This window comes from Aythya ferina (genome assembly GCF_964211825.1).
Source record: "Aythya ferina genome assembly, chromosome: 18".
Taxonomy (NCBI): domain Eukaryota; kingdom Metazoa; phylum Chordata; class Aves; order Anseriformes; family Anatidae; genus Aythya; species Aythya ferina.
This window is the reverse complement of record NC_140317.1, coordinates 10,920,188-10,938,032: the sequence shown is the minus strand read 5'-3', so window position 1 is coordinate 10,938,032 and position 17,845 is coordinate 10,920,188. Positions and strand designations below refer to the sequence as shown.

At 41.0% G+C, this 17,845-nt stretch overlaps 2 protein-coding genes across 4 annotated transcripts in view; both read right to left on the bottom strand.

Moving 5' to 3' along the window:
- Positions 1-12,767, bottom strand: part of KCNJ16 (potassium inwardly rectifying channel subfamily J member 16) — a 35,183-nt gene extending 22,416 nt beyond the window's left edge. The window contains exons 1-3 of one of the 3 annotated variants that reach the window (XM_084491845.1): positions 12,700-12,767; positions 12,236-12,306; positions 43-138 (exon numbers count right to left, since the gene is read on the bottom strand). The gene's annotated coding sequence lies outside the window, so the exon portion shown is untranslated. Of the gene's footprint in view, positions 1-42; positions 188-12,235; positions 12,307-12,699 lie in introns of those variants that run through there. The other 2 variants (XM_084491846.1, XM_084491844.1) reach the window with 2 other exon arrangements.
- KCNJ2 (potassium inwardly rectifying channel subfamily J member 2) overlaps positions 1-17,845 on the bottom strand; it is a 68,702-nt gene that overhangs the window by 44,533 nt on the left and 6,324 nt on the right. The window contains exon 2 of the mRNA XM_084491848.1: positions 12,236-12,306. The gene's annotated coding sequence lies outside the window, so the exon portion shown is untranslated. The remainder of the gene's footprint in view (positions 1-12,235; positions 12,307-17,845) is intronic.

The following is a 17,845-nucleotide window of genomic DNA, read 5'->3' as shown; positions in this document are numbered from 1 at the left end:
CACACGAACGCGCATAAGTCAGGAAACAGAAATGGGCTTTACCTTAATATCTGCTGAGATCTGAATCTCTGCTTCACTCCCTCCTTTCTTTTTCTCTCTCTCCCTCTCTTGCATGGCTGGACTGACAGGTTGGCAGGGCTGAGAACGACAGGTTGGGTTTGTTTTTTTAGGCGCAACTCCTCCCCCTCTCAAAGAGAGAAAAAAAATGCAAGACTGCTTGGGAAAAGTTCACAGAAAATCCCATCCTTTCAGCACATTAGAACTGATGAGACATATGCTACATTTGGGAGTCCAGCATTTTTCCTATTTTTTTCTCAGAAAGGCTCAAAGTCTGCTTCGCAGTAAGTACGAAGCAACCAGAGGATTTACACCAGGATCTGATCTGACCCCCAACTGTGTCCCTGATAACTGATCCAACAGATAATTGTAGCCTCTTTCAGGCAGCCTTGACAGTGATTTTTGTAAAAGTGGAAGGTGCTTTTACACAGCCTTTGGGCCTTGGACTTTATCCGTACATCCACGGCCTCCGTGTATAACAAAAGCCACCAGCAGATGTCTGAAGTCCTCGTTTCTCTCCCAGAGTCCTCCGCCGCTGCCAACCTGCCCGCACTTGCAGCACCAACGGGTTATTTTCAGCTCCTGCTTTACTCCGTCCTCTGACTCGGCTGCACAGAGACCGGCTGGCCTTCGGTCACCGTCACCTGAAACGCGACAGTGATGCTGCCAGGTCTCTCTGCGAGTGCCGGGGGAAATATTTAGCAGGCCACACTGGCCACACACATACACACAAGGAGCTTTGCTTCAGGAGACTCGGGCAGAGATGTGTGTGACAGGAAAAGTCAAGTGACAAGTGACAAGAAAAGTGACAAGAAAAAGGAGCCAAGAGGTCGGTGGCAGGTGAAGAAATGGCCTCTACCCTTCTGCTTTCCTGTAATCTATCAAAAGAACTGCGAGACAAGTCTCTTTTGTCCTCTAATGCTTTCCTTAAGATGGCAGTTTGGGCACAAATCTGCAATTTCCACAGCCTCTCCTCTGCGGAGTTGCTGTCTATTCCCTTACCCCGCTGTCTCAAGCAAACATACAGTAGACTAATGACAGTCATCTGCATAAATTTGCATCATAGACTCCTTGAATAGAATCCATATCTCCTCTGGGTCAGATTTGCAGCTGGTTTATAACAATGAAGTCTCATAGACTTCACTGCGTCACTGCGGCTGGCATCACAGTGCTCAGTATGCTGATAAGCAACAGCTCCACGAAGCCAGAAGCATTCCAAAACTTTTGGAAAAAAACAGACGGTTTAACTAACATTACGATGAACTAGCTTATGGGTGAAATCAATGAGTATCACACAAAGTCAGCACAGCATCATATACAAAAATGCCCAGTTCCACATCTCACTAAGCTGCTGCAGTATTTCCTACACTGGGAGAGTGCTGTTCCAGGGCCAGCTTCCATTCCTCCCCTCAGTCTCCTGCAGAATCCATTTGCTTTCTGCCTCTTCTATCAGGCAAGTGTTCTCAATTGTGTTCAGATCCCTGCTTAAGATTTCCAGGGAGATAACACAAATGCTAAGAAATCTTTATGGCCAGTGGAATGGGCTAACTGAATCCAGACAGCACTGGTCATGGCCAGCACCAAAGTTCAGCGATAATGAATCAGGGCTGAACGCACCAGTGCCTGCTGAGTGCCTCTATGAGGTGAGAAACTGTTCTTAAGGTTACAGCATGGTAATGGGCTTCATGTTTCTGCCTTAATTTCTAATACAGATGGGATGGGGATAAGAATGTACTAGTATTAGGTGCATACCAGGCTCAACATTGCTGTATTAAAGGCAGATTTAGCAGCAGAGCTATCAAGCTGTAGCTTGCTGTGGCACTGATGCATGACAGTCCTCTCCCTTCTCAGCATTATGAGGCTGGAGATCCAGCTCCTTCCTTCTAAAGATTTGCAGCTTGAGGAATCCTTAAGGAAGCAGGGTAGATCCAAGGGGGGTTATTTTGATTGACCATTTCCTGCCCCAACACCACATGCCAGGAACTCAAACATGGCCATCGCAGCACTCCTGCTTACCTCTGGTCTACCAACCCCACACAGCCCGTGGGCTTCTAGAGGAGGAGTAGAGAAGAAGAGCAGCAATGCAACAAAAGAGAATGTGCCAACATCCAGCTATAGCCTCCTGCTCAAATCCAGTCCAACCCTGTGATGCAAGCCTGGAGGGTGATGGGTTTATGTGGAGCATTTACACAGCTTCTCTACCCCTTTTTTATGAGGCTATGTCCACCCCAGGAGCTAAGGGTCCATACAAGCCAAGAGCTGGTTGTTCTCAGCAAGCAGAGTTGCCATTAGAGCTTCAAATCTGTCAATAAATGCACTTCAGTTAGCTACTGAAGTGAAGTTAGATTTCTTGTTTTTCCTGTTTAATTACCGAGTTTCAAGACAGTCTAATAATGAACCCTTAGAACTTATTACGGCATCAGAAAGGCTGCAAAATTGCAGACAACATTGGATCATTATAGTCAATTAGTTACACTCCCTTTAAAAAATAAAAGAGGAAGGAACATGTTTCATAATATAGGAATCTAATCCAAAATCTCTTGATGCCAATGACAAGATTCCCATGGCTTTCAATTGACAATGATCAATGCAACCAATACAGTCAATCTGGAATTTTCATATATTGCTACTGAAGTTAGAGTACTGTTTCCCGCTGATTTTCATTTGAATTCTATATGCCCTGCTGCTCTGTGATGCTTTCAAAACATCTTCCTCAATGCATGCAAATAGTCCTTTGTTTTTGCAGGTTCCTTGGGTATGGCTGAGCAGATACCAATCACACTGGAGCCATCTAAGCGCTGCCAAGGAGGAAAGGGAAAAAAATAATAATAATAATTCCAGTCCCCAGCTTTTAGCCTTGGGGAAAGTGGATCACACAAGCAGCAGTGCAGGGGTCACAGATCCATGTCCATTACCTCAAACCCCAGTAACAACATTCATAATCCAGGCTGCTTTTTTTAGACTGGGTGAGTCTGTTGCTCCAAATTTATACCCATTCAAAGCTCAAACTCTCTATCTACTACCTATAAACTGCAGATGCTTAAAGTTTGATAGGAAGGTGAGAAGTTTCCAGCAAAGAAGAGCAGCAAACAGGACCAGGTATGCTATCTTCAGTGCTTGATGACTGGTGGCCTTAGGAAAATCATTACAAAAGTTCCTGTCAATGTAGAGGGCATAGATGAGCAGTGTGGATGTCACAGCCCCTCTAGCAAGTCTGTATGTCAGTGGACATACAGACCATTGGGAGCTGGAGAAGAGCTTTAGCCCTTTCTCATGTGTTATTGCACAGGGAGAATATTTCAGTCTAGGGACTGAATAATTCACCAAGAAATCAGCTGGCCAGTGTGGAAATAATTTTAAATGAACTGAGCCCTTAGGTATTAAATTAACTGGATCTCTAGGGAAGGATGTGGATTATTGCAGCTGAATGGAGCCCTTATTTATCAGATGGAAAAGGTTAATGTCATTTCCTTTCCTTTCCTCCATGGTTTTTCTTACCACATCACCATTTATGGATAGCATGAGGTGCAGACAGTGTAAGAACATGTGCTTGATTGTTTAAATGACCAGAGCTGTTACTTTAATGGGGGGAGGGGGACAAGAAATTAAGAGTTCTTCTGGTTTCCTGGGAGGAATTACAGGGCTGGGAAACATAAAACACTGAAGAAAGGAAATGGGCTTTTGGAGCACCTGGTCTTTGATTTGACATCCAAGAGTACCTAACTGAATGAGGGAATTTTTGCACTCTCATCTACTGTGTGCACATAACAACAACCAGGATCAAACTAATCTAATATCCTTATTTCATACTTTATAAAGAAAGAGTACATTAAGAAATGTCATTTTTTTTCCTCCTTAATTAAGTTTAAATACAGTTAAATTAAGTTCTACTAATAAAGAGTCTATGTTTTTTTCTAATTTGCCTCTGGAATCTCAATAGCTGTGGACCTAAAGATAAATATCAGAGCTGTTCAGCTATCTATTATGTGCTTTACTAATGATGACAACAAGGTAATTCTAATACCAGCTATGGAGACAATTTCCATGGCAGTAAGACTGAGAGAAGTGAAAGCCGAGATTAAGAGAAGAAAAATCTTTTTGTGGTAAAAGACTCAAGAGACACAGGTTGATTTCCTCGTCTCTAGCATTGTACAACCTTAGGCAACCACTTAAGAGTATCCTCCAACCTGTTAGCATAGTAACAGAATGGACCTACAACACCCTTTCTGGTGTTAAGGATGCGCACATCTGACCTCTTGGGAATTCAGGGATGCCAGCTCCTGGTTCCCTATTCAAGCCCACAGAAACAGGCATGGCATTTGAGTCAGGCTTCTAAGTACAGCCCTTCCTTCTTCTCAGTGTTTAGAGGGGCTGTATACATAGGTGTCATGCATATTTGTCTTTGCCATGCCGTGAATAATAAATGGTTTGAGTTCCTCACCACCCTCTTGTTTCCAGAGACATCAGCAGAACATAACTCATGCTAATTCCATAAGAAGATGTCAGAATACAACTCTTGGTCTCCCTGACTATGCAGAACTACAAGATGTGAAACTTGTTCCTAGCTCCCAGATCCAGCCGCTTCCCTACCCCAGATTCAATTCCATGTTGGATCAAAACTCAGGCATACACCTTTCCTCTCTCCATAACCCATTATCCATCAAAGGAAATCCAGACTGAGGGTCAGAACATCTCTGTATTTGCTGGAAGATTCAGAGAAAATCTTTCTGGCCCAGCTTCACATCTATGAAACTGAATCAGTAGCTGAATCAAGGTAGAATCACTACCTTGAGAGGTATCTTAAGGACAAAAAATTAATATTTGGTGGCACTGCAATGGGGATAGCTAATTCCAGCTCTGAATGAAATGAGGAGAAAGATGCCCATTGACTTATATGGGATTTAGAATGAACTCTTATTCATTTTTCATTAGCCACCGAACAGCCATTTGAGGATAACAGTGAATAACTATTAATACGTGTGCAGTTAAACAATCAGCATCTAAGTTATAATGGAGTAAATTAATGTATGTATCTAAGGCAACCACAATGTGACTATTGAGGTGGCCTCATAAGGTGAGTATTTGCAGAATAAGAAAAGAAGCACATGTAAAAGCTGAGTGCATCTGGTCTGATTTTTGTCCTGCCCACAAAGGAACAGCTTTTCTGGACAACCAAGCAGCAAGATATTACACCAAATAGTCTTTCACATAAAGCCAGACTTGACTTTGTTATAATTGCTATGTAAATATAATCCCACTCATCAATTAAAAGCTGCTCTCCTGGGCTGGAACATTATACATGTTCATTGAGATGGAATCCCTGTCAATTCAGTTTTCTAACTCAGTATTCATGTGCATTAGCCTTGGAAAAGAGAATGTGATTGCTTGAATAAATTCAGCCACTACCTTCTGCATCCCTGTATCAGTTGACACGCGTCAGTCTGACTGTAATAGGGGTTCAGAAATATGTTGCCATGGAAATCCTAAATATTCAGTTCTTGGCAGGGGAATTCAAATGGGATACCTGATAAATAGAAATAGTCCAGCCCTTTGCTGACCGCATAACTAACACCTAACGTCTTAAGATGTTACCAAGGATCATTATGTAATTTTTTTCAAAGTAGTTGAGGAAGCAAAAATCTTGATTTTCACTAACATTTGTAGATTTGCAGATCCCAGATTCCTTAGTGTGTCAGGAAATCTCTCCCAGAGCTTCCCGTTGCATAAGCACAGTCTCTCCAGTGGGGCTACATTATTTCTGAGCTGTCTGGATCCAGCCAGTTCCTCAGGCCAGAGGGTAATTGTTAATGGTCTCTGACCACTTAGGTATTGCTGCTCAGCAGTAGCCCTTGCCCTCCGGACAACCTGAGCTTTCCATCCCTGTACACCACCCACATGGGGCCAGCCAGTGTCTGACCCCTTTTTTTTATGGTTATTGTTCTGTGTGACTGAACACTCTTAATAATTCAGCATGGGTCTTCAGCACTGCTGTTTCCTAAGCATGGCTGCAAACTTTACAACCCAAAACACAGCCCATAAATAGATTTCCCTCTCGGGCAGCATCCAGCAGCTGTTTAACAACACACAGCATCCCCCTGCAGCAGTTTAGCACAAGAAGTAATGTGTGTCATACCTAATTAAGCTGTAGGCAATTCAGGCTGGAGACCAATTCGTTGCTCTGTGTCGGTAAAGCAGCACAACAGGCTATTACCAAGGGCATCAACTACTACCGTAACATTTAAAAACGTCCATAGTTCTTACTAGGTAGGAGAAAACAAGTTCTACAGAGCATGCTAAACCAAGCTTTGGGGCATGAGTAGTGCTTTTAGCAACTTTCCTTCCAGAAAGTGCTGAGGAAGGCTTTTCATAGCATCACAGAATCATTTGGGGCAGGAGCAGTGACTGTAGCAGCTCTCCTGCCCAGAGGCACTGGGGAAGGCCTTTGGGGAAAAAGTGGTGTTTTTTAGCTAAAAACTTTTATTCTAGAAAGATCTGGGGCAGGCCTTTGGGGTAGGAGCAGTGCTTTTAGCTAAAAATTTGCATTCTGGAAAGTGCTGGGGAAAGCTTTTGGGGCAGGAGCAGTGTTTTTAACCAACAACTTTTATTCTAGGAAGATCTGTGGCAACCCTCCAGCCGGGAAGCACCAGGACAGGCCTTTGCCCCCGGCGGCGGCCCGAGGGCTGGGCGCGCGGGTGGGCGCTATCCCTTCAGCACCACGCGCCGCCCGCCGCCAGCGCCCCGGCACCGCTTGGGGCCTCCTACCCTGCAGAGGAGGAGGAGAAGGAGGAGGAGGAGGAAGGGGAACCGCCGGCATGGGCTGCCCAGTGGGCGTCCTTGCTCCCCTGTGGTGCTGGAGCCTGGACCAAGAAGCTGCCCTGTGCTGGAGGCCTTGGCGCAGATCTCTGTCCTGAGGCTCAAATCTCTGTCCTGAGGCTTGGATCTCTGTCCTGAGACACAAATCTCTGTCCTGAGGCACAGATCTCCATCCTGAGGCATAAATCTCCATCCTGAGGCGCAGATCTCTGTCCTGAGGCCTGCTGCTGAGGCCAGGTCTGCCCCAGGCTGCCAGCTCACCCCGAGTGGGGTTATCTCTTTTTTCTGTGGTGGAGAGGAGACGAAGAGAGTGCCTTTCTCTGCGCTTAAGTTTCACATGATTCCGTGCTGGGAAGAAAATGAAACTAAGAGGATTTTGTGAATTTGAGCTGGGAGCAAAAGACAAGGTGAAAGTGTCTGAAGTTTGGAAATAAGCCACAGTCCCAAACCAGCAAATTCTTTTTCCAAATGTTGTATGACTAAGGCCTTTCATCAGCATTAAAAGAATACAGAGAACATTTGTTGTTGTTGTTTTGTTCTTTTTTTTTTTTTTTTTTTTTTTGAGTTAATGATTGTCTACAAACTATTTTCAGTAAAATATTGATTGTGCTTTCTTCTCTTATCAAAAAAATGTTTCCATACATAGAATTATCCCTGAAAAAAACCAAGCAACCACCCAATCTCTGGACCTGATCTGGTAATTTAGATAAAACCGCCATTTGGGTTAATGAAAGTTAAAACTTGATTTGTCAGTGACTAATGTCTGCCTTTCTCTTGAACATTAGTAATTTCATTTTTGGCTGACTCTGTTTCAAACTCCACCACTGCAAAATAATCTGCCTACCAAATAAATAAGCTTAGCTCATCACATGCTCAATTCACTGCTTGAAGTTGGTTTTGGGGGGAGGAAACAGAGCTGTCTTTAGATCTGAACAAATATCTGGGAATCAAGTAGCTTCCTATAACTCTCAAAATATTGGATACACGTTTTCAGGTGAGAAATTTTCCATCAAAGGTGGAGAATTTTAAGCTTCCATTCAAAATCAGAACCTCACAGTATCCAGTTTTCTGTGTTATATATTTAAAACATATTCATAGCTGGTCAGAAGAACCATTGAAAAGAAATGCTTCTGCTTCTATTGAGAGAAAATTTCTAAACACTGGTGGAAAAGTTTACTTAAAGGACTGCATTTCTCTTCCTCCAATAGAGCTTGTGAATTATATTTGGCAACTTCCATGCCTTTGTGCCGAACAAAGCAGAGAATGGCGCAGAGCATATTATTATTATTAATAATAATAATAACAACAATAGTAAATTTGCATCAAGAAGGGCTGTGAAACATAAGTAGAAAAATATTCTTGTCAGTCAAGCCACTCACATCATGTAAACACACAAGCTAAACATTTTGTATGAAACCATCCAATCTTCCTGCACATTATGAATTATAATTTTGAGGATCTATAATGTATGATACTGCAGAACATGGACTATGACAGCGTGTAATATTCAGTAAAGTGCAGTGGCTTTCAAAAGCGTGTGAAATAACCTTATCTGCAGCTCACTGTTTTGAAAGTTATTTGCGTTTCTTAATATAAGAATAATATCATGCTTTGTTGGCTTAGTGGTGGAAATTGATTTGGGTTATCAAATGAGGTATCATAAAACTCCAAGGTGCACTTACTGAATGCTCTGTATGTTTGAACCAGAAATACTATCTTCTTGACCATGTGTTATCAAGCACACTCTGTATGCTTGGCTGTGATTGCTATAAAATGTAAACAGATACCATTCAGACTGCAAAATCTACTTGTCATTCCCTATCATCTATTCAGTTTTCCTGCTTCCCACTGCCCCAGAGTTTTCTTAGGTGTTTCATATTTTGGCTCAAATAAGAGTGCTCCTGTATGACTTCTCAAAAGATTTTTCTGAAAAGCTCAGAGATCCTATGCAGCTCTGACAGCACAGCAAGAACTGAATTGCCAGCAGAGGGGGAGAGTTAGAGAGACACTGTGATTTGATCCAACATCCAGTGAACTCAGTGGAGGCATTCTCACTGACCGGGTCAATAAAAAGAAGGAAAAACCTTGCACTAGAGAACTTTGTGTAATATTTTCTCCAATTCACATTTTCTAGCTGCTATCCTACTGTCTATCTATACCATCAGATTTCCTTGCTGTTTATATCAAAGAGTGCTCATCACTTTTTCTGTGCAGTAATAAAAAAGCTGTGGAAAATGCAAGACCACATATGGTCTCAGGAATAATAATTAAGATGAAAAAAATCTCGATTTACCAGAATGAAAAGTCACTGAGCAGCTTTAAGCAGAGAATGCCGTATGCCAACCCCTCATGCCCCTAATAAATCTGCATTTGATCGTGCACTGTAAGTCTTTAAGCACATTGTAGAAATGGGGCAAATCCTCTTTTGGAATTTACAGACTTAAAAAAAATGAAAAGCAACATAATTCCATTTATTTTAACATCATTAGTTTCTGAAAAGGAACCCCGATCATATCTTAGAATAGCATTATTGTTATTTCTATGATTATCACTATTTTTAACACGATACTGTACTTTGCTGCTAGCCAATTGATTCTTTTGCTCTGGAGTTACACAGGAGGTGAGAAGCATATTAAGAGCTGGAACGAAGCACAGGAATGAGCTATGTCTTTGCTTTTTTCCCCAAGAATTTGTAATCTATTTATTGTCAGAATAATGTCACTGAGCCTAGATGGAGCAGTGGTACCAGTGAAGGGTATTTTTCTGATCATATGTCTTTTAAACAAGATGAGGTATCCCATCTTATCATTTCATATCACCAGAATGGTTTTGGAATTGTTAGCATTACATTAAAAATAAAAACAACCAAATAAAACAACCAAACAAAAACCCGCTAACAGCTAAACAACACCCCTCTCCCTTTCCCAATAAAAAATAAAATAAAAATAAAAATAAATAAATGCATAACAGGGACCAAAACTCTAGTAGTTCTATTGGCCTAAGTAATTAATCAGGAGAAAACACTGAAAAGCTCCCCCAGTTCCCTTCTGGTGTGTTTGCTTTCACCAACATGTAGTGTCCTCCTGGTCCTACGAGAATTCCAGTTCTCAGGGGTCCATTGGCTCCTTGGCTCCCTGTCAAGCCCTTCATCTTCAAAGCACTCCATCCCCTTTTGATGCCAGCATCTTTATTTGCATTTCGTAGCACCCAGAACAGGCTAGGCAAATAAGTTTAAAGTTCAACATATGCTTTGTAGAATTGCCAGATTGAAAAAAAAAACAAAACAACAACATTCAGGAAATAGAGAAATCCATGGACCCTTAACAAACATTGAGCTCCTGACAAAGAAGAAGGCATACTCGTCCTCTGCTGACCTAGGTCACCTTTGAACAGACTCAAGGTTCTTTATCAACTTGCCAATTTTCCCATTCTTTTAGAGATCAGGTTTGTGTTTTGTTGTGTTTTCTTTGCGTGTTTATCTCTTGATCTTTGAGTAAATTACAAAATCTGAAATCAGCCATTGTGGAAACAGGTTCAGAGCTTCACAACTGACTTCCTGTTTATTTTATAACCGAGGTGCCAGTCTCTTTAAATTAATGCAACTCCTCATTTACATTTTCTGTATTATGATTCAGATTTTCATAGTCACTTGGGCCTATATTCTAACAGCCTTCCAATATATACTGATTTTTTTTTTCCCCTTTTTTTTTTTTTTTAAACTTTCATTCATTTCAGTTATCTCCAGTGGGAGTAAAGTGACAATCTAGTAGATTCCCTCATTCTGTGATTATCATCCCTGCATTATCCCTTGTGTATGGTGCCAAAGATCTTTAGGGCTAAATAACCTGCTGTATTTGGTCAAAATAGAGAATAGTAGAGTCTTAATACTTAGTCTAATAGGCTTACAAGAATCATAGATGTGTGAACTACTTCCAAACAGCTATATATATATATATATATTTTTTTTTTTTTTTTTTTTGAGGAAGTATGAAGACAGCGTGTCTTCACATCGCTTCCTGATCATGCACTTTCATATTTTATAAAGTAAGTCTTTCCTCACAGATTCGTAAGTATTTACAGGCCAAATGCTTTCATTGCCCACATTCCTAAAACAGCTCAGAGATAATGTGTAGAAACTGTTTTACTCTGAGGGCAGCTTATACCATGTTGCAAACGTTACTGAATGTAAACCAAAATGCAAACAGCATAGCTGCAGTGTCTGTAGAAATCTCCTTTCCAGTGGCAGTCGGTAGTTTGGGATATGCTCATCTTCACAAGGCTGCACATAAGCACAAGGAAGAGACTGAACCTGGATCTTAAGGAATATATCGGGGCTGAGATATTGTCTGCATAGATGGAGCTTACACTTCACTTGCAGGATATATTCATGAACTAAAATGGCATTCTGAGCTCTTGGAAACAGGAACAAATTGGGTTTTTCTTTTACTTAAATTTGTAAAATCCATTTGTATTAAAATATTGTTTCTAAAAATGTGTTATATTTATCTGATATATACGTAATATATATATATATATCTAATACAACACAATAAACAGCAACTGTTTGAATGTCCTCAACTACTTGTTTTAATTGCCACTTGTTTGATCTTCAATCTAATTTCCTTTGATACATTACTGTGGATAAAGCTCAGTTGCATCATTTCCATGTAAATTTATGCCACAGCAAATAAAAGAAGAGTTGGGCAAGTGAATCCTTCTCACTGTGAACCAATTTTGAGCCATCACATAGCACACATAGATATTTAACATTATTTTAGAGCAACTATTCATTCTATTGACACAATAAACAGAACAATTGTGGGACTAGTGTCCTAGTCATTTCTGAACAGTCGAGAGAAGAGAAAATAAATCAACAAGGGTGCCGAATGCATGCAAAACAAATGGAACATCTGGTTTGTGTGAGCTCAGTGAAAGGACTGATGTAAATTCAGATCTTGATAGTGCAGTCATGCCGCTCCACAGGGAGAAGCAGACCTTTTCGGACTTGAGCAGTACAGAAAACAATTAAGAGGAAAACAATAGTTACAAAGATAAGGCTAGTAGCATGAAGAGCAAAGCAATGGTAAGGAGTGTGCATGTATTTGTGAAAGCATGAATGTCTGAATGAATTCACTGTGTGTATACTCTTGTACTATGTGTACAGATACATTTTCATTTTCTGTCAAAATAGGATAAAATCAGCTGGATCTATCCAGTAATTAAGTTTTAAAATAGGCACAATAAAGCAATGCTTGTCATTGTCTGGTTGTTTTGCCCTAAAAAAAAAAAAAAAAAAAGGCAAACACAGAAATGTGCAGCCGCTCTCCAGTGTATAGGTATGGAAACAATATAAAAGGTACTTTACCTTTGCTCGTGCCTCTGTGAGGAAGTTATGTCAAGGGTCCTTTTGTTTCTTGTGTGCCAGCAGCCGTGCGACTGTAAAGAAAAACAGGGCTTGGGTTAATAATAAAGAAAGGTACAAGCCATAGACTCCAAAGACTCAAGTTAAACATTTACCCCAGCTTGTTCCTGTGAGCAAACTCAGAGGGTCTGCTTTGATAACTGCTGGCATCTTGAGAAAAGGCTGAGAGCCAATCTGCTGCTTGCCCCGCTACTTCCCGGTCTGCAGCTCAGACATGCACAGCAGAAAGCTAAAGTCACCTGTGCACATCTCAGTTAGGATTTCAAAAACAAGAAGCAGGAAACTCTCCCATGTCAGAAAAGCTCTTCACAATTTAAATGCTACTTCAAATATTTACACATAGGATTGGATTCTGAATTACCCACTGAAATACCACTTAGGATAAACAGATTCAAGTTCATACTTACATTCTCTTTTATTTAGTCAGATTTTTTCTCCAGAAAGTCTTTTGTTTCTGTGTTAGCATGAGGCTAAGGTAAAGACTTCCAGTCTATACAAGTGCAATATCCTTTTCTGCCTGAGACACGGGGCAGGGAGCATTGCATGTCAGTTCCTGCTAGGCAGATACCTGGAAACAGGTGAGAGCCAGGGTGGAGCACAGCCCTTGTTCCTCAGAAGCCATACTGCTTCAGGACCTTTCAGAAGATGGACCTGCTACTGCTTTCCACTTTTCACAACATCATGATCAGGCTATTCATTTAGGCACCTGAAGGTGAATTTAGGCACTTAAAGATGAATTTAGGTCATCTGAATTTCTAGATACAGTTCTGGACTAGTCAAGGTCAGGAGCAGACCAGACTGCAGTCCCCCCACAAAAACCCTGTGCACTTTTGAAACTTTTATATGAAATGAACCTGGAATAGAAATCCAAAACCACAGCAAACTTTAAGGACTAAATCGAGGGATGAATTGTTGCATGGTGGTATGAGCTCTCTCCAGCTCAACGGGGCAGTTCGGCTAACTGATGTTAACCTTGCACTTGCTGTAGCTGAGAGCACAGACTCAATGGGCAGTATATATTACAGAATGGATGACAATTTTTTTTAACACTAAGATACTTTTACATGTGCATGGGTGACTTTTAGTAACATTACAGGATCTTCAAAAGGTTCAGCATAATTTCAGTTCTCTCTCCCTAGCTTTCAGGGTCTTTAGTATTTATTTTTATTCAGAGCCCTGAGGATCTACAAAAGCACCTATGCAGAGCAGGCTCCTAAAGCTCTTTAAACACCCTTTGTGATTTGAGAGGAGCTGGCCTAGACAACAGTTTACCAGAGGCTGAGGCCAGCTTGGAAAAAAAAAAAAATAATAATATAATAATAATAATCCAACACCACTGTATTGATTTTTTACCTCTAACGTTTTCCTCTGAACTCCCAGAGATAAGACACAGGGAAGTATACTTGTCCAATCTAAAGTAGCTGCATAAACCTTTGCCTGCGTGATCACAGAGATGCTTGAAGGAACTCATAACCACTCTCACCCTATCCTGTGTTTGGATACAAGAAGGCAGGCTCATTTCATTTAACAACGGTTCTGTTCCCCAGAACTGTACTCCAGTAGCTGAGGTACTAGGTTATGACTCAGAAGAGATAAGTATAATTTCCAGCTCAACGGCTAAACAGCCATACAACTTAGGGCAAAATGCCCTTTGTCTGTCTGGTCCATTCAGATTACGGGCTCTTTGAGGTAAGACCAGCCTCTGACGGGATATTTGTACAGCAGCTAATACAATGGAAAGCCAGTCTCAGTTTGGTAGTTCTGTGATACAAATTAATAACAATAACTAGACTTGACTGCTTGACAAAAAGCAAATAGTTTGGAAAAAGCTGTCTTAAATCTTTCTATCCCACTTCCCCAGACCAAAAAAAATCTACAAATGTTATTTCTTTTGGCAGCTGAAACCTAATCCTACCTTGGTTAGCATAACAGAGAGAACAGGAAGCACTGTGAAGGAATTTTTCATTCCCTGGGACGTCTTTGATCCCCTTCCCCTCCCTTTTCCTATCAGGTAATTTTCAAATCTTGATGTTTCCAGTTAGTCTACGTATCTTCTTGTTTTGTCTACTTCAGTCAAGTGTTATTTAACTTCCATTTCATGGATGAAAAACTGGTCTGCGTTTAGACTTTGCTGTTGTGTAAGCCGGAACCTGAGAACTTCAGAATCCCAAATGGGAATACAGCTAAAATTCACAGCCCTTGCTGGTGGAAAACCTATCATTACTTTGCTTTAACACAGACAAGGTGCATTCATACATTACATAAATGGTAAACAAATCATTTAATCACTTTCTGTTGCAGCCACCACTTTTTGTCACTTAGCGTTAGTGTCTCAGTTCAACTTTCCAACATATGGAGGAAATTTTTTCTCCATTATACATCTTGATTTATGCTCATCTAAAATGTGCAAAGCTCAAAACAAATTAATGTCTGTTTAATATTTGGGGTTCTGAAGGAATGTGTTGACCCTTATTTCAGTCCCACATGGAATGCAAGACTGCATCTCATGTGGGCAAGCTTTCGACAATAAAACAAGTAATAATTAAAATATGCATGACCCTCAAAGGGCTTAATTACCACACACTGCTGAGTGCAGCCTCATGCTTGTAGCATAGACAAGTCTGTAGCACTACAAAGCAGGAGATGACAACACACGCAAGATAAAAATGAAAACAAGATCATCTTAGAGTAGATAATATAACACCCCCTTTGCCTGCAGATGACTGTTTCTGTCACACAAGCTGGAGCTTCAGTAGCATGTGCAAAGCACACCACTTGGAACTGAAGCAGCTGCATATGTACTCTTTTTGTGTCTCATCTCCTGCTTTGAACCAATCACTGTTTGCCCTTTCTGATGGCTGTAGGATGCTGTCTTTCTCTTTAGCTTTGATTTGGTCAGATGGTCCTTCTTTTTCTGCTTAGTATCTTCTTTATTTTGGTTGCCACCAATGTCCTCTGCACCTTCAGGCCACCAGTCAGAAGTTCCTTAGAAGTCCATAGGAGTGCAGGCAATAGCCTGCTGTAGAAATTACTCTGTTCAAACAGTGCCACGACCATCTTAAGAGTTTCTCCTGGTCAAAGTGGCAGTGGTGGGGTTACCTACAGCAATGACAGAGAATCTGTCCCCCATCAAATTGAAGATGTCATCTGCTACCTACTTCAAAGTAGGCTCAAAAAATATCTGTGCCCTAAGAGGGATTTAGCTCTTGACTAGCAGAATATCTTACAGTCCCACAATCTGATGTATTCTACTTTGCAGTAAGAGCAGTTAGTCCCATTTTATGCTGAACTTCAAAGGTCACAAATGACTTCAATTAATATAATTCTACTTGACTCAAAAAAAAAAATAAAAAAAAATCAAGCAAAATAGAGTCCAACAGGGAAATTTCAATTTTTTTCACACATATACAGATACTTGTTTCAGGAGACTACTATTATGATATTCCTCAATGAAACAGAATAAGATATATCCATAAATCCTTGTACCCAGTCCCATACTAAATACAGCTTCATTATATCTTCCCCACCCTGGCCTTATTATATTGAACTACTAATTATTATACATGGTTCAGATTTTCTGATAGAATGACTCACTGTAATTCTGCTTAGTAGTAATGAAGAAACATGGCTTGCTCTGGCAAATAATGCATGATAATCAACAGTGGTTTTGTCACTGATTCCTTTATTTGCAATACTATCTATAATTGGAAGCCACTGAAAGAGATACTGACTTGCTTAAATGATTATTACTGTTGACTGCAGCACTGTTAAACCTGAAAGATGACAACAGAACTGAAGTTAGACTCAAGTCTTTTGTGTCTTTTTTTTCTCTCTCCTTTTTCTTCTTTGTCCAGAGATGACCAACATCGCTTCTTCCTTCTCTTCTCAGAGAAAAGTTCCAATAAAAACTACAAAAAGTGACTGGAAGGCAGAGTAAATATATAATTTCCCTACTCTTTATGACTTGAACTTGTGAAAATCCAGAAACACTTTTATTATTATTCCATGTTATAATAACCTGCACGTGGAGGTAGATTCTAGGCCATTATTGACTTCACTGGTCCTGAAACCAGGACATTGCTCAGAGCTCCGTTTACAAAATGTATATAGCACTGTTCCACACTCTTGCTCCCAGCTATTTATAACTCCCCAGTGCCTGGAGCAAACAGCTGGGGAATGAGTTAGGGACTCAATGGCACTCTGTGGATTCAATGGCACTATGCTTTTCTTTTCCATTTTTTCCCTTTTAAAATTGAAATCTTTTCAGCATTAGCAGCATAAAACAGGCACAGAATGAGACAGTACAAAGGCAGTCGATACCAGCAGCCTGATGGAGCTTATTTGTCACTGCCTGCAAGTACAGAAGTTGTGGAGATGCATGGCCTAAATAGGAGCTCATGCCTCAAGGATCAATGTGCACTGACTATACACCAACCTTTAAGTGTGTGTAATAGGCTGTGCCTGGCCATGACCCACCTTTTTTCAGGCCCCTCTGAGGTAGTGTTTGCTAAAGGGACTTACACAGGTTGGAACGGCTCTTAGCTCTGTGAGGGTGACTCCCTCATCCACCTGTGTAAGATCCAATGACATGTTAGCTTCATTCATACTTATCTAGCAGGATGGCAAAGGAAATCACCGACTGCGACTTCCATTGATGTAATAAGAGAAGGATGGACTTATCTTGTTGTGAACAGAGGAAATTAAATGGAGATCATCTCTATCTCTTTTTTTTTTTTTTTCTTTTTCTTTTCATATTAAAGAGTTCATTTGCAACCATCTCAGAAACATTTGCTCTCATTCTTAGGGACTTCTCCTTGCGCTTTCCAGGTTGTGAGTGAAAGGGAGGACGTCAGAAAGATGAGGTAGAAGTTTCTCTATATATTAAGTGAAGTAACAAGTCCAGCAAATATAATCACTCAGTTACTTTACTCTGAAGTGTTTCTTAGATAAAATGGCAGACCCTTTTGATGTACGGTACCACAGTCCTGCCAGTGGCCAGTGTTTCATGGGAGCATGCACATACCTGCCTGTGTTTCTAGGCTTGTATTGCCTTTGACTAGGAGATATGAACTGAAATCAGGGTGATCTGGAAGGGGCAGCTCTTCAACCCGCTGTGATGGGAACCCTGATAGACTAAAATAGTTAATAATAATAAAACACCACAAGAAGAAATGTAATGTTCTTTGTGAAGGCTTTCTGAAACAGACTCAGATCCCAAAGGGCTTAGTAAGCCTTGGAGTAGATTGCTGGTGGGCACAGGCTTTATAATGGGATACTTTTCCACACAGGTTACCATGTGCCTTTCAAGAATTCCCCACACCAGGCCCATTCTGCTCAGGGGCCACAAAAGGGATTCATTTATTTTGTGTTTTACACCTTGTTATTCTCTAGCTTAACAGACAGCCTGCACTTGCCCTTGAGTCTCACCTCCCTCACCAAGCAGGCTCCCCATCCCATCCCAAGCCCCCCAAAACCTCTCGGGCCTGCCCGAAGCCCCTCATCCCCAAGGGCCCAGCCTGGGCAATGCTGCCCGCGGTGTCTGGGAAAAGGCGG